This window comes from Zea mays, chromosome 6 (assembly GCF_902167145.1).
Source record: "Zea mays cultivar B73 chromosome 6, Zm-B73-REFERENCE-NAM-5.0, whole genome shotgun sequence".
In the NCBI taxonomy this organism is placed as follows: Eukaryota; Viridiplantae; Streptophyta; class Magnoliopsida; order Poales; family Poaceae; genus Zea; species Zea mays.
This window is the reverse complement of record NC_050101.1, coordinates 92,839,331-92,857,437: the sequence shown is the minus strand read 5'-3', so window position 1 is coordinate 92,857,437 and position 18,107 is coordinate 92,839,331.

The window sequence follows — 18,107 nt, the reverse complement described above, 5'->3', positions numbered from 1 at the left end:
TTGTGTGTATTGATACGAGTAGCAGCGAGGTTATGAGTCACCGAAGACCAACTTGATGAAGTACCTGGAAATTTGAGTTACAGGAAAGATGTGCACTTGATCACTCTTATTTACCTAATAATGTTCTCTGGTAATCACTGTGACACGCTCAGGTTAATTTGATGGGACTCAATAGGTTTTCCTAGCATTGTTCACCCCACACCTTGCAAACAAACGAATTATTGGGTAGTTTTGCTATTGCTCTATCTGGTTTTGGAAAATTAATGTTACATTATGATCATGTTCTAGTTATACTGATGTTTTAATTATTGCTCATGATAAGATCATTGTGTTAATTGGAACATGGAGCTTAACTTGAGATATCTGTGCTACCACAAGGGTGGAATGGGACGCCCTTAGCTAACTAACTAGGAAAGCTAGTGGAGGACTACCTTACCCGAAAGGGGCAAGGGCGGTAGAGCAGCTATGTATAGGGAGGTTCTCGGGTCGATCATGTTGCGATGGCTTTTCGGGCAAGGGATTTCTATACTGCCCTTCTCAGAAACCGTAGCGGGTTTTCTGAAGCTAGTGGAACTTTGTAAAGGCCTCGTAGTGGATCCGTAGGCATTCACCTCGGAAGTGTCTAAAGGGCCTTGTGAACCCTGGCTAGATGAGATACACGACTTGTGGGTAAAGGGCGCAACCTCTGCAGAGTGTAAAACTGGTATATCAGCCGCGCTCACGGTCAAGAGCGACTCATGACTCTCGCATGATTAATTTTTGGAACTAAACTTAATTTGCCGTATGCATTGCATTGTGGGTGTTATTATTAATTGTGAACTCTTATTTATTTAGGTTGGTATCTACTTATATTTAGTAACTGCTAATAAATTTTTGACCAACTCTAAAAGCAATGCTCAGCTTTAACCATCTCCTTTGGTAAGCCTTACACTTCATGTGAGCTCCCACGTTTGGTGAGTTCATGCACATTATTCCCCACAACTTGTTGAGCGATGAACGTATGTGAGCCCACCCTTGCTGTACTCACATCTCCTAGGTCAAGAACATGTACCATAGGATGAGGCGCATGAAGGGTGTTGTGTTGAGTTCGTGAGTGGTCTAGGTTGTTGTCTCCCTGTTAACTTTGGATTGCTGGATTTTTGTCTTCGTATGACATAATTATTTAATTATTTTATACAGAACTCCGTTATATATTAATGATGTGACACTCGTTTTTGTACCATGAATCATCATATGTGTGAGACTTGATGATAGAAGATGAGGCCCGATCTTCCGTGAGATACGATAACTTGATTGAATGAAGATCTCGACGTTGATGATCCAAGGCTCCGAGCAAACAGTTCCTCGCAATCACTACACCACGGCTCCGTTGGTTATCACTCGTGACACACGAGTGACCTCACCACGAAGGCTTATCCCTGCAAGCGCAGTCAAGAACACAAGCAAGAACAGGAAAGAAACGCAACCAAAATTGTATTGATTACGGGATGGGGTCTCACAAACCGATGACGACGACACTGTTCGATGACAGATTGATCTAAGCAAAACCCGAAACCTAATGTGGCGGCGGCTACTGAATAAATAGAGTATTAGGGCGTGCGTGACCCCTGGTCTCACGCCTAATGGGCTCCGACGCGATACACGGCCCAACGGCCCAACAGACGGTGACGCAGCACCAAAACAGAATCTGAACGTTGGATTGTTTCGACGATTCCCGTTGACTCCGGATGAATTTTAAGGTGAAATCAGTTGGGTTGGTTAGATAATCTCCTTATATTTCCAACCATATCAAGTCCATTGCAATCGGAGTTCGGATGCGTCCTGGGCGTCCATTTTAGTACAGACTGGTCCTGGAACCCGAGATGGAGTCGCAGCCGAGTCAGACTTGATCTCCTTCCTGTTGTGGGCGCCCTTGCTGCTCCTCCTCAACACCTTGGCCTTTCCCAAGTTCTTTCTAGTCCTCTCCAAGGTTTCTAATCATCAAAACATCCATGGCCCCAAGCATAAGCTCTAAAACACAATTGACTAGGGTAGAACGTACTTGGAGATTTAACTGTCGTGCACACGATCGTGTTATCGGTCCATTCATTGTATGTATTAAAGTGATGTCCTCATCATCATCCCCCTCTTGAATTGGAATCGTCCTCGACTCGATCTCATCTTTGTCACCCATATATGGTTTCAAATCTGAAATGTTAAAGGTGGGACTAACCCCAAAATCTGGAGGCAACTCAAGTGTATATGCATTATCATTAATTTTTGCAAAACTTTATAAGGACCAGCGGCACGTGGCATGAGTTTAGATTTTTCTCAAATTAGGAAACCTATCCTTTCTCAAATGAACCCACACCAAGTCACCAGGTTCCAATTTCATTTCCTTCCTGCCTTTATTAGCAACAATACAATACTTTTCATTCATCTTTTCAATTTGCAACTTAGTTATTTCATGTAACTTAAGAATGAATTCAGAACATTGTGTAGCATCCAAGTTCACTATTTCAGAAGTTGGTAAAGGTAGCAAATCAATTGGAGCACGAGGATTAAAACCATATACTGCCATAAATGGACTAAGCTTGGTTGTGGAATGAATTGATCTGTTATAAGCAAACTCAATATGTGTCAAACATTCCTCCCACAACCTCAAATTATCCTTCAAAACAGCCCGCAACATGGTAGATAAAGTGCGATTAACAACCTCTGTTTGCCCGTCAGTTTGGGGATGACAAGTAGTAGAAAATAGCAACTTTGTTCCCAATTTAAACCACAACGTTCTCCAAAAATGGCTTAAAAACTTAGCATCCCTATTAGAAACAATAGTATTTGGCACACCATGCAAACACACAATCTCAATGAAAAACAAATCAACAACATATGAAGCATTATCAGTTTTGTGATAGGGTATAAAATGTGCCATCTTTGAAAAATGATCGACAACGACAAAAACACTATCACTCCCCCTCTTTGTTCTAGGCAATCCCAAAACAAAATCCATAGAAATATCCTCCCAATCTAAGCAAAAACCCAAAACCTAATGTGGCGGCTGCTGCTGAATAAATAGAGTATTAGGGCATGCGTGACCCCTGGTCTCGCCCCTAATGGGCTCCGACGCGATATACGGCCCAACGACCCAACATACGGTGTCGCAGCACCAAAATAGAACCTGAACACTGAATTGTTTCGACGATTCCCGTTGATTCCGGATGAATTTTAAGGTGTAACCAATTGTGTTGGTTAGATAATCTCCTTATCTTTCCAACCATATCAAGTCCGTCGCAATCGGAGTCCGGATGCGTCCTGATCATCCATTTTAGTGCAGACTAGTCCTGGAACCCGAGATGGAGTCGCAGCCGAGTCGGACTTGATCTCCTTCCTGTTGTGGGCGTCCTTGCTGCTCCTCCTCAACACCTTAGCCTTTCTGATAGTCGCCTAGAGGGGGGGGGGTGAATAGGGCGAAACTGAAATTTACAAATATAAACACAACTACAAGCCGGGTTAGCGTTAGAAATATAAAAGAGTCCGCGAGAGAGGACGCAAAACAAATCGCAAGCGAATAATGAAGTGAGACACGAGGATTTGTTTTACCGAGGTTCGGTTCTCTCAAACCTACTCCCCGTTGAGGAGGCCACAAAGGCCGGGTCTCTTTCAACCCTTCCCTCTCTCAAACGATCCCGCGGATCGAGTGAGCTTTCTCTTCTCAAATCAAAGCCGGGAACAAAACTTCCCCGCAAGGGCCACCACACAATTGGTGCCTCTTGCCTTGATTACAATTGAGTGTTGATCACAAGAGCAAGTGAGAAAGAAAGAAAGCGATCCAAGCGCAAGAGCTCAAATGAACACGGCAAATCACTCTCACTAGTCACTTAGGGTTTGTGTGGAATTGGAGAGGATTTGATCTCTTTGGGTGTGTCTAGAATTGAATGCCTAGCTCTTGTAAGTGGTTGAGAAGTGGAAGACTTGGATGCAATGAATGGTGGGGTGGTTGGGGTATTTATAGCCCCAACCACCAAACTTGACCGTTGGCTGGAGGCGTCTGCTCGATGGCGCACCGGACAGTCCGGTGCACACCGGACAGTCCGGTGCCCCTGCCACGTCATCACTACCGTTGGATTCTGACCGTTGGAGCTTCTGACTTCTGGGCCCTCCTGGGTGTCCGGTGCACACCGGACATGTACTGTTTGATGTCCGGTGCACCGGTATGGGCATGTCTGACGTCTGTGCGCGCTGCGCGCGCATTAAATGCACCGCAGGGAGCCGTTGGCGCCGAAAAGAGCCGTTGCTCCGCTGGTACACCGGACAGTCCGGTGCACACCGGACAGTCCGGTGAATTTTAGCGGAGCGGCTGCCGCGCGAACCCGAGGCTGGCGAGTTCCGGAGACCGCGCTTCCTTGGAGCACCGGACATGTCCGGTGCACACCGGACAGTCCGGTGAATTATAGCGCGCCGGCTTCCGAAAATTCCCGAGAGCGAAGAGTTGGAGTTGGAGTCCTCTGGGCGCACCGGACACTGTCCGGTGCACACCGGACAGTCCGGTGCCTTCAGCCAGAGGTGCCTTCGGATGCCTCGTTGCTCCTTTGTTGAATCCAAAACTTGGTCTTTATATTGGCTAAGTGTGAACCTTTTCCACCTGTATAACTTGAGTACTAGAGCAAACTAGTTAGTCCAATATTTGTGTTGGGCAATTCAACCACCAAAATTATTTAGGAACTAGGTATAAGCCTAATTCCCTTTCAATCTCCCCCTTTTTGGTGATTGATGCCAACACAAACCAAAGCAAATTCAAAAGTGCATAATTGAACTAGTTTGCAAGATGTAAGTGCAAAGGTTGCTTGGAATTTGAGCCAATATATATTTACAAGGTATGCATGGATTGTTTCTTTCTTATATAATATTTTGGACCACGCTTGCACCACATGTTTTGTTTTTGCAAAATTCTTTTGTAAATTCTTTTCAAAGTTCTCTTGCAAATAGTCAAAGGTAAATGAATAAGAGTTGCAAAGCATTTTCAAGATTTGAAATTTTCTCCCCCTGTTTCAAATGCTTTTCCTTTGACTAAACAAAACTCCCCCTCAAACAAAATTTCCTCTTAGTGCTCAAGAGGGTTTTAAGATATCAAGTTTTGAAAATACTACTTGCTCCCCCTTTAGAACACAAAAAGATGCCTTTAAAATTTTCAACCAATTGAAAAACATATGTTAAAATTAGGGTGGTGGTGCGGTCCTTTTGCTTTGGGCTCATATTTTCTCCCCCTTTGGCATGAATCGCCAAAAACGGAATCATTAGAGCCCTTTAATGACTATTTTCTCCCCTTTGGCAAATGGAACATAGGAGTGAGGATTATACCAAAGATGGAGAGTGATGCGGAGCGACGGCGAAGGATGAATAGTAGAGTGGAGTGGAAGCCTTGACTTCGCCGAAGACTCCAATTCCCTTTCAATATACCTATGACTTGGTTTGAAATACGCTTGAAAATACATTAGTCATAGCATATATAAGAGAGACATGATCAAAGGTATATTTATGAGCAATGTGTGCAAGTTTAGCAAAAGAAATTCCTAGAATCAAGAATATTAAGCTCATGCCTAAGTCTGGTAAAAGATTGTTCATCGAGTGGCTTGGTAAAGATATCGGCTAATTGATCTTTAGTGTTAATGTATGAAATCTCGATATCCCCCTTTTGTTGGTGATCCCTAAGAAAATGATACCGAATGGCTATGTGTTTAGTGCGGCTGTGCTCGACGGGATTGTCGGCCATTTTGATTGCACTCTCATTATCACATAGCAAAGGGACTTTGGTTAATTTGTAACCGTAGTCCCGCAGGGTTTGCCTCATCCAAAGTAATTGCGCGCAACAATGGCCTGCGGCAATATACTCGGCTTCGGCGGTAGAAAGAGCGACCGAATTTTGCTTCTTTGAAGCCCAAGACACCAAGGATCTTCCCAAGAACTGGCAAGTCCCCGATGTGCTCTTCCTATTAATCTTACACCCCGCCCAATCGGCATCCGAATAACCAATCAAATCAAATGTGGATCCCCGAGGGTACCAAAGCCCAAACTTAGGAGTATAAGCTAAATATCTCAAGATTCGTTTCACGGCCGTAAGGTGTTATTCCTTAGGGTCGGCTTGGAATCTTGCACACATGCATACGGAAAGCATAATGTCCGGTCGAGATGCACATAAGTAAAGCAATGAACCAATCATCGACCGATATACCTTTTGATCCACGGACTTACCTCCCGTGTCGAGGTCGAGATGCCCATTTGTTCCCATGGGTGTCTTGATGGGCTTGGCATCCTTCATCCCAAACTTGCTTAGGATGTCTTGAGTGTACTTCGTTTGGCTAATGAAGGTGCCCTCTTGGAGTTGCTTCACTTGGAATCCTAGGAAATACTTCAACTCCCCCATCATAGACATCTCGAATTTCTGTGTCATGATCCTACTAAACTCTTCACATGTAGACTTGTTAGTAGACCCAAATATAATATCATCAACATAAATTTGGAATACAAACAAGTCATTTTCAAGAGTTTTGGTAAAGAGTGTAGGATCGGCTTTGCCGACTTTGAAGCCATTTGCAATAAGGAAATCTCTAAGGCATTCATACCATGCTCTTGGGGCTTGCTTGAGCCCATAAAGCGCCTTAGAGAGCCTATAAACATGATTAGGATACTCACTGTCTTCAAAGCCGGGAGGTTGCTCAACGTAGACTTCTTCCTTGATTGGTCCGTTGAGGAAGGCACTTTTCACGTCCATTTGATAAAGCTTAAAGCCATGGTAAGTAGCATAGGCCAATAATATGTGAATAGATTCAAGCCTAGCTACGGGTGCATAGGTTTCACCAAAATCCAAACCTTCGACTTGTGAATACCCCTTGGCCACGAGTCGAGCTTTGTTCCTTGTCACCACACCATGCTCGTCTTGTTTGTTGCGGAAGACCCACTTGGTTCCTACAACATTTTGGTTAGGACGTGGAACTAAATGCCATACCTCGTTCCTCGTGAAGTTGTTGAGCTCCTCTTGCATCGCCATCACCCAATCCGCATCTTGCAGTGCTTCCTCTACCCTGTGTGGCTCAATAGAGGAAACAAAGGAGTAATGTTCACAAAAATGTGCAACCCGAGATCGAGTAGTTACCCCCTTATGAATGTCGCCGAGGATGGTGTCGACGGGGTGATCTCGTTGGATTGCTTGGTGGACTCTTGGGTGTGGCGGCCTTGGTTGTTCATCCTCCTTGTCTTCATTATTTGCATCTCCCCCTTGATCGTTGCCGTCATTTTGAGGTGGCTCATCTTCTTGATCTACTTGTTCAACATCTTGAGCCTCGTCCTCATCTTGGGTTGGTGGAGATGCTTGCGTGGAGGAGGATGGTTGATCTTGTGCGTGTGGAGGCTCTTCGGATTCCTTAGGACACACATCCCCAATGGACATGTTTCTTAGCGCTATGCATGGAGCCTGTTCTTCACCTGTCTCATCAAGATCAACTTGCTCTACTTAAGAGCCGTTAGTCTCATCAAACACAACGTCACAAGAAACTTCAACAAGTCCTGAGGACTTGTTAAAGACTCTATATGCCCTTGTGTTTGAGTCATATCCTAGTAAAAAGCCTTCTACAGTTTTAGGTGCAAATTTAGATTTTCTACCTCTCTTAACAAGAATAAAGCATTTGCTACCAAAAACTCTAAAATATGAAACATTGGGCTTTTTACCGGTTAGGAGTTCATAGGATGTCTTCTTGAGGATTCGGTGAAGATATAGCCGGTTGATGGCGTAGCAGGCGGTGTTGACCGCCTCGGCCCAAAACCGGTCCGGTGTCTTGTACTCATCAAGCATGGTTCTTGCCATGTCCAATAGAGTTCGATTCTTCCTCTCCACTACACCATTTTGTTGTGGAGTGTAGGGAGAGGAGAACTCATGCTTGATGCCCTCCTCCTCAAGGAAGCCTTCAATTTGAGAGTTCTTGAACTCCGTCCCGTTGTCGCTTCTAATTTTCTTGATCCTTAAGTCGAACTCATTTTGAGCCCGTCTCAAGAATCCCTTTAAGGTCTCTTGGGTTTGAGATTTGTCCTGCAAAAAGAATACCCAAGTGAAGCGAGAATAATCATCCACAATAACTAGACAGTACTTACTCCCGCCGATGCTTATGTAAGCGATCGGGCCGAATAAATCCATGTGGAGGAGCTCCAGTGGCCTGTCACTTGTCATTATGTTCTTGTGTGGATGAGGGGTGCCAACTTGCTTCCCGGCTTGGCATGCGCTACAAATCCTGTCTTTCTCAAAATGAACATTTGTTAGTCCCAAAATGTGCTCTCCCTTTAGAAGCTTATGAAGATTCTTCATTCCAACATGGGCTAGTCGGCGGTGCCAGAGCCAACCCAAGTTAGTCTTAGCAACTAAGCAAGTGTCGAGTTCAGCTCTATCAAAATCTACCAAGTATAGCTGACCCTCTAACACTCCCTTAAATGCTATTGAATCATCACTTCTTCTAAAGACAGTCACACCTACATCAGTAAATAGACAGTTGTAACCCATTTGACACAATTGGGATACGGAAAGCAAATTGTAATCTAATGAATCGACAAGAAAAACATTTGAAATGGAATGGTCAGGAGATATAGCAATTTTACCCAAACCTTTGACCAAACCTTGATTTCCATCCCCGAATGTGATCGCTCGTTGGGGATCTTGGTTTTTCTCATATGAGGAGAACATCCTTTTCTCCCCTGTCATGTGGTTTGTGCACCCGCTGTCGAGTATCCAACTTGAGCCCCCGGATGCATAAACCTACAAAACAAATTTAGTTCTTGACTTTAGGTACCCAAACAGTTTTGGGTCCTTTGGCATTAGAAACAAGAACTTTGGGTACCCAAACACAAGTCTTTGAACCCTTGTGTTTGCCCCCAACAAACTTGGCAACGACCTTGCCGGATTTGTTAGTCAAAACATAGGATGCATCAAAAGTCTTAAATGAGATGCTATGTTCATTTGATGCATTAGGAATTTTCTTCTTAGGCAACTTAGCACGAGTCGGTTGCCTAGAACTAGATGTCTCACCCTTATACATAAAAGCATAGTTAGGGCCAGAGTGAGACTTCCTAGAATGAATTTTCCTAATTTTGCTCTCAGGATAGCCGGCAGGGAACAAAATGTAATCCTCGTTATCCTGAGGCATGGGAGCCTTGCCCTTTACAAAGTTAGATAAGTTCTTTGGAGGGGCATTAAGTTTGACATTGTCTCCCCTTTGGTAGCCAATGCCATCCTTAATGCCAGGGCGTCTCCCATTATAAAGCATGCTACGAGCAAATTTAAATTTCTCATTTTCTAAGTTGTGCTCGGCAATTTTAGCATCTAGTTTTGCTATATGATCATTTTGTTGTTTAATTAAAGCCATATGATCATGAATAGCATCAATATCAACATTTCTACATCTAGTACAAATAGTGACATGCTCAATGGTAGATGTAGATGGTTTGCAAGAATTAAGTTCAACAATCTTAGCACGAAGTATATCATTCTTATCTCTAAGATCGGCAATTGTAACTTTGCAAACATCAAAATCTTTAGCCTTAGCAATCAAATTTTCATTCTCTAATCTAAGGCTAGCAAGAGAAATGTTTAATTCTTCAATCCTAGCAAGCAAATCATCATTATTATCTCTAGGATTGGGAATTGAAACATTACAAACATGAGAATCAACCTTAGCATTTAAACTAGCATTTTCATTTCTAAGGTTGTCAATCATCTCACGGCAAGTGCTTAGCTCACTAGACAATTTTTCACATTTTTCAACTTGTAGAGCGTAAGCATTTTTAACCTTAACATGTTTTTTATTTTCCTTGATTAGGAAGTCCTCTTGGGAGTCCAAGAGATCATCCTTCTCATGAATAGCACTAATCAATTCATTTAATTTTTCTTTTTGTTCCATGTTAAGATTGGCAAAAAGGGTAAGCAAGTTATCCTCCTCATCACTAGCATGGTTATCACTAGAAGATTCATATTTAGTGGAGGATTTGGATTTAACCTTCTTTTTGCCGTCCTTTGCCATGAGGCACTTGTGGCCGACGTTGGGGAAGAGGAGTCCCTTGGTGACGGCGATATTGGCGGCGTCCTCGTCGTCGGAGGAGTCGCTAGAGCTTTCGTCGGAGTCCCACTCCCGACAAACATGAGCATCGCCGCCCTTCTTTTTGTAGTACCTTTTCTTCTCCTTTCTCCTTCCCTTCTTGTCGTCACCTCGGTCACTGTCACTAGATATAGGACATTTAGCAATAAAATGACCGGGCTTACCACATTTGTAGCAAACCTTCTTGGAGCGGGACTTGTAGTCCTTCCCCTCCTTTGCTTGAGGATTTGGCGGAAGCTCTTGATGACGAGCGCCATTTCCTCATTGTCGAGCTTGGAGGCGTCTATTGGTTGTCGACTTGGTGTAGACTCCTCCTTCTTTTCCTCCGTTGCCTTGAATGCTACGGGTTGAGCTTCGGATGTGGTGGCTTCATCAAGCTCGTTGATCTTCCTCGAGCCTTCGATCATGCATTCAAAACTTACAAAATTCCCGATAACTTCCTCGGGGGTCATTTTAGTGTATCTAGGATTACCACGAATTAATTGAACTTGAGTAGGGTTAAGGAAAATAAGAGATCTTAGAATAACCTTAACCACCTCGTGGTCATCCCATTTTACGCTCCCGAGGTTGCGCACTTGGTTCACCAAGGTCTTGAGCCGATTGTACATGTGTTGTGGCTCCTCCCCTTTGCGAAGCCGGAACCGACCGAGCTCCCCCTCAATCGTTTCCCGCTTGGTGATCTTGGTGAGCTCATCACCTTCGTGCGCGGTTTTGAGTAAGTCCCAAATCTCCTTTGCGTTCTTCAACCCTTGAACTTTGTTATATTCCTCTCTACTCAAAGAGGCTAGGAGTATTGTCGTTGCTTGAGAGTTGAAGTGCTCGATTTGGGCCACCTCATCCTCATCATAGTCCTCATCCCCTACGGACGGTACCTGCGCACCAAACTCAACAACATCCCATATACTTTTGTGGAGCGAGGTTAGATGAAATCGCATTAAATCGCTCCACCTAGCATAATCTTCACCATCAAAAGTTGGTGGTTTGCCTAATGGGACGGAAAGTAAAGGTGTATGTTTGGAAATGCGAGGGTATCGTAGGGGGATCTTACTATACTTCTTGCGCTCTTGGCGCTTAGAAGTGACGGATGCCGCGTCGGAGCCGGAGGTAGATGTCGATGAAGTGTCGGTCTCGTAATAGACGACTTTCCTCATCCTCTTGTGTTTGTCCCCACTCCGACGTGGCTTGTGAGAAGAAGATTTCTCCCTCCTCTCCTTGTGGTGAGAAGAAGATTTCTTCTCCTTTCCTTTGTTGGAGGAGCTCTTCTTCTTCTCCTTCCCTTTGTTGGAGGAGCTCTTCTTCTTCTCCTTCCTCTTGGTATGGGACTCTTCCGATGAAGTGCTCCCGTGGCTTGTAGTGGGCTTTTCGCCGGTCTCCATCTCCTTCTTGGCGTGATCTCCCGACATCACTTCGAGCGGTTAGGCTCTAATGAAGCACCGGGCTCTGATACCAATTGATAGTCGCCTAGAGGGGGGGGGGGGTGAATAGGGCGAAACTGAAATTTACAAATATAAACACAACTACAAGCCGGGTTAGCGTTAGAAATATAAAAGAGTCCGCGAGAGAGGACGCAAAACAAATCGCAAGCGAATAATGAAGTGAGACACGAGGATTTGTTTTACCGAGGTTCGGTTCTCTCAAACCTACTCCCCGTTGAGGAGGCCACAAAGGCCGGGTCTCTTTCAACCCTTCCCTCTCTCAAACGATCCCGCGGATCGAGTGAGCTTTCTCTTCTCAAATCAAAGCCGGGAACAAAACTTCCCCGCAAGGGCCACCACACAATTGGTGCCTCTTGCCTTGATTACAATTGAGTGTTGATCACAAGAGCAAGTGAGAAAGAAAGAAAGCGATCCAAGCGCAAGAGCTCAAATGAACACGGCAAATCACTCTCACTAGTCACTTAGGGTTTGTGTGGAATTGGAGAGGATTTGATCTCTTTGGGTGTGTCTAGAATTGAATGCCTAGCTCTTGTAAGTGGTTGAGAAGTGGAAGACTTGGATGCAATGAATGGTGGGGTGGTTGGGGTATTTATAGCCCCAACCACCAAACTTGACCGTTGGCTGGAGGCGTCTGCTCGATGGCGCACCGGACAGTCCGGTGCACACCGGACAGTCCGGTGCCCCTGCCACGTCATCACTATCGTTGGATTCTGACCGTTGGAGCTTCTGACTTCTGGGCCCTCCTGGGTGTCCGGTGCACACCGGACATGTACTGTTTGATGTCCGGTGCACCGGTATGGGCATGTCTGACGTCTGTGCGCGCTGCACGCGCATTAAATGCACCGCAGGGAGCCGTTGGCGCCGAAAAGAGCCGTTGCTCCGCTGGTACACCGGACAGTCCGGTGCACACCGGACAGTCCGGTGAATTTTAGCGGAGCGGCTGCCGCGCGAACCCGAGGCTGGCGAGTTCCGGAGACCGCGCTTCCTTGGAGCACCGGACATGTCCGGTGCACACCGGACAGTCCGGTGAATTATAGCGCGCCGGCTTCCGAAAATTCCCGAGAGCGAAGAGTTGGAGTTGGAGTCCTCTGGGCGCACCGGACACTGTCCGGTGCACACCGGACAGTCCGGTGCCTTCAGCCAGAGGTGCCTTCGGATGCCTCGTTGCTCCTTTGTTGAATCCAAAACTTGGTCTTTATATTGGCTAAGTGTGAACCTTTTCCACCTGTATAACTTGAGTACTAGAGCAAACTAGTTAGTCCAATATTTGTGTTGGGCAATTCAACCATCAAAATTATTTAGGAACTAGGTATAAGCCTAATTCCCTTTCACTTTCCCAAGCCTTGCTGGTCCTCTCTAAGGTTCCTAATCATCAAAACATCCATGGCCCCAAGCGTAAGCTCTGAAACACAATTGACTAGGGTAGAACGTACCTGGAGATTTAACTGTCGTGCACGCGATCGTGTTATCGGTGCATTCATTGTATGTATTGAAGTGATGTCCTCATCACTTGATCCCAACACACTTGGTGAAGTTCGTGCCTGGGTTTGGTGCCCCTAAAACCCGGGTGTGACATGACGCGGCGCGCTTCACGTCGTCCGTCCACGCCTAGCGCCGCGCTGAGAAGGGCCTCGCCCGCCTCGTGTCCCCCGCTTTTGCCGCCGCCATGGTGCCCGCGCCGGCGGCGGCCACCGTCGTTGCCGAGGTCGAGCTATCCGGGGTGCTCGCTGAGGCCCTGGACGCCATGGTGTCCGCGTCAGCGACCGTGTTCTCCGCGCTCGAGGTCGCCTCGTATGCTTCCTCCAAGAAACCGGCGGCGATGACGATGCTCATGTCTTTGGTCACCAGGAGCAGCAAGGCGACCACCACCACCTCCGACGAGGACAGGGAGCTGGTTGCGTTGGAGAAGATGGAGCGGCTTGACGACTGCGCCGCCGAGATCGAAGCGGAGACCTTTCGACACAAAAGGTACATTTTGGGCAACAACCACACCTAACCATACTAATCGCTATATGAACCTTTAGAGGCTATTAGGACCAAGAGTAGGGCCCAGACCCTACTGGCCATATATAGGCCCTACTGGTTAGATGGTTTGGCAAAGCACATGTAAGCCACCCATCTCAGAATATGGCCACTATTTCGAGAGACAGTCTATATTATGAAGTTTGTAAATCCTTTTAAGGTGTCAAACAATTTTTAGCCGTCTTTGTAAATAAAATGACCACCTCCGAAAATACTTAGATGTTTTAGGGATGAGTCTCTTAAAAGTCCATCTTCGTAAACCTATTTTAAAAGGTAGACAATTTTTAGTTGTCTCTATAAATAAAACGAAACAACAGGTTTTTTGTTTGGATACTCAAATATTTTAGAAGATGGGTAATTTTATGTCCGCTTTGGTCCATAATATGGGCAGTATCTTGTAAAATCACCTATGTAGAAGGAAAACCATGACTCTGATGTGGATCTAGGTCAAAGTTCCTTGATGACACATCACTATTGCGCGTTCGAACGAGAAACAAAACTAATCAATGCACCACTATTTTATTGAACATTGCCCAAGATCTCAGAGACATTGAACAAAAAATAAAAGAAGGTGACCACAAAGTCTGTCATTGTGCGCGATGCAAAACTGTATATGCATAGCTCTTGGCTCTAAGTAGATGATTTTTTTTTAAAAAAAAACTGCTAAAACATACGCATGGATCAAAACGACTTGTTTCAGCCTTTTTCTCTATCAGTGTGGTTTATATCAGGGGTAAAGCCAGCTAAGATTAGGAGGGACCAAATTAGATTAGAAGGCTGTTAGAAACAATTTTTTTGCATCATTTAATATGACAATTAGCAAAAAAAAAAACTAACAGCTCTTATAAAATTAGAGGAGACATTGCCCCTTGCCGTCGCCCCTGTTTATATACATCTTTAATATGTATCATATGTTTATTAGAGTTAACAAGCATATACCCTGATTTTGAACTTTTAATTTAATTCATGTTTCTCTTAATTATTTGATAGGATGATCAATTAATATACTTTTGTAATTTAATTTGTACATTTTATTTTACAGTTACCAAGTAACGACCAACGAAACATGCTGGCTTCCCACTCACTACCGGAATCCGAGGCTTTGCCGAGTGTCGGCCACTTTGCCGAGTGCTTTTTGTTGGGCACTCGACAAAGTTTGGCTCTCGGTAACGAGCCTCTTTACCGAGTGCAGGACACTCGGCACAGACAGGTTTGCCGAGAGTAAAACACTCGGCAAAGGTGGCGCTCGGCAAAGGGCCGTCAGCAGCCGTCCTAAACCTGACGGCCGTCAGTCTTTGCCGAGAGCCGAGGTTTGGCACTCGGCAAAGAGGCTTCTTTGCCGAGTGCCAAATATTGGGCACTCGGCAAAGGACTCTTTGCCGAGTGTCTTTTCAAGACACTCGGCAAAGCATATTTTTATTTTTTAGATTTTGTCTCCCAAACTTTTTGTGGTATATTCCTACACTATGTAGACCTACATGTATCATTTGTGGACAATTATAACAGAGTTTTCAAACGTTAGTAGATTTAGTTCGTTTATTTGAATTTATTCGGAAAATTCAGATTTGAACTGCAGGTCACTCGAAACTTGAAAAACCGTGCATGCAAAAATGATATCCATGTTACTTAGCATAAGTTACGACCGATTCCAGGAGCGAATCGGAAACTTTGAGCAACATGCTCACTAAACATGGCCGTGAACTTGCCATCCACATGTTTAAAAATTGTATAAAACACAAACAAAGTCAGAAAATCATGAAACTTGTCCAAGTGTCATGATATCATATGTAGAGGTTGTGATAAAAATTTGAAAAAGTTTTGAGAAAAATGTGACACACTATGTGTAGAAACCTAATAAATCCACATGGAAACTTTATGATTCCATGTGTAGTTTTCTTAGGTTTCTACACATAGTGTCTCACAACTTTCTCTAAACATTCTCAATTTTTTATCACAACCTCTACATATGATATCATGACACGTGGACAAGTTTCATGATTTTCTGACTTTGTTTGTGTTTTATACAATTTTTAAACAGCTGGATAACAAGTTCACGGCCATGTTGAGTGAGCATGGTGCTCGAAGTTTCCGGCCCGCTCCTGAAATCGGTCGTAACTTGTGCTAAATAGGATGGGTATCATTTTTGCATGCACGGTTTCCCAAGTTTCGAGTGACTTGCAGTTCAAATCTGAATTTTCCGAAGAAATTCAAATAAACGAACTAAATCTAATAGTTATAAAAAACACTTTTATAATTATACCAAAATGGTACTTGTAGGTCTACATAGTGTAGGAACACACCACAAGAAGTTTGGTTGCCAAAAATAAAAAAATAAAGTATACTTTGTCGAGTGCTGTCCAGCTAGCACTCGGCAAAGGCGGCTTTGCCGAGTGCCTGTCCGTTGGCACTCGGCAAAGTCTGTACAACAGATCTTTGCCGAGTGCTGTACAACTAGCACTCGGCAAAGCCGCCTTTGCCGAGTGCCCGCGATCCGACACTCGGCAAATTTATTTTTAAATTTTAAAAAAATCTTTGCCGAGTGCTGGATCGCGGGCACTCGGCAAATAAGGTGACTAAACCGCCCACACGCGACCGGCTCTCTTCTTCCTTCTCCTTTCCTTCTCCTTTCACTTCCTTCTCTGCCTCACCGCCGCCACGCCCGCCACCCGCCCCATGCTCCGTCTCGCCGCCCCACTGCCGCCCGCCCCACGCTCCGGCTCGCCGCCGGCGCCGCCCCACGCACCCGGCCACCGCCCGGTCGCTGCCCGGCCGCCCCACGCGCCTGGCCGCCCGCCCGTCGCGCTCCACGCGCCCGCCACGCCGCCGCCGGCGAGCCGACCGGCGACCGCCGCCCGCCCCCGATGCGCCCGGCAAGCCGTCACCGGCCGCCCGCCCACGCGCCCGGCACGACGCCGCCGGACGACCGTCGCTCGCCCCACGCGCCAAGCCGTAAAGGTTTATTTAATTTATTAAATTTATATTTGTTTATTTCCATATTATATTATCATATGTTATTTAATTTATTAAATTTATGTGTGTTTATTGTTATATTATGTGTTTTATTAAATTTATACTACATGTTTATTGAATTTAGTGAGTTGATACTACGTGTTTATATTATGTGTTTATAATGAATTTTGTGTGTTTATTGGATTTAGTATGTGTGTTTATTAAATTTATACTACATGTTTATTGAATTTAGGGAGTTTATACTATGTGTGTCAATTAGATATATTTGTGGATGTCGGCCATCGTGCTGTTAGTTTTATTTGCAGGTTTTGTAAACATCCCCGTACAGGGGAGGTGCTGCCGAATTTTTTGTTGATAGGCTTGAGTTATTTTTTGCAGATGTCTTACATGTTATATTAAACTATAGTCGGTTATATATGTTATAGGATGGAGGACCGTGAGTGGATGTACACAGGCCGTAGAGGAAGGAACGATGTCACCACTGAATGGATTAGAAAGACCGATGATTTCGTGGAACGGACATATGGCGAAGCTGCTAAGGGAGCGAGTCTAGTCCCATGCCCGTGCAGCAAATGTGCCAACCGGAAAAGAAAACCAAAGAAGGCTATGGTAGAACATATTTGGAAGAATGGATTTACACCGGGCTATACTCGGTGGATATTTCATGGTGAAGCGCATCGTACGAGAGAGGAGGTGCTGAGACAACGTGTCGAGGATTATGACGCGGATGCGGGGGTAGCGGATATGTTGAACGACTATTAGGAGGCACAGTACACGGGAGAATGTATGGATGACGAGTCAGAGCCGACTGCAAAGGCGTTCTACGACATGTTCGACGCGGCACATAAGCCCCTTCACGGTTAGACAAAGGTTTCTCAACTGGATGCCATTGGGCGTGTAATGGCATTCAACTCATAGTACAGCATGAGTAGAGACGCATTCGATGGCTTGTTGACGGTTATTGGGAGCCTGCTTCCGGATGATCACGTTCTGCCAAAGAGCATGTACGAGGCACAGAAACTCCTTCGTGCACTCAAGATGACGTATGAGCAGATTCATGCTTGTCCGAAAGGCTGCGTGCTATTTAGTAAAGAATACGCGGAGGCAAAGTACTGTCCCAAGTGTACATCGTCTAGGTTCATGGAGGTAGACTCTGGTGATGGACAGAAGAGGCAGCTCGACATCCCCTTGACAATCCTACGGCACCTTTCGTTCATACCGAGGATCCAGCATCTGTACATGGCAGAGGAATCCGCGAAACAGATGACATGGCACAAAAATGGAAAACGATACAATCCTGACAAGATGGTGCACGCATCCGATGGTGAAGCATGGAAACACTTTGATGCCATTCACCGTGAGAAAGCCGAAGAGGCTCGTAATGTACGTGTTGCGTTGGCCACAGATGGGTTCAATCCCTATGGAATGGGCGCTGCCTCGTACACATGTTGGCCCGTGTTTGTTATCCCAATCAATCTCCCCCCTGGTGTGTGCTTTCAAAGGCAGAATATATTCGTGTCGTTGATAATTCCCGGACACCCGGGGAATAAAATGGGCGTGTACA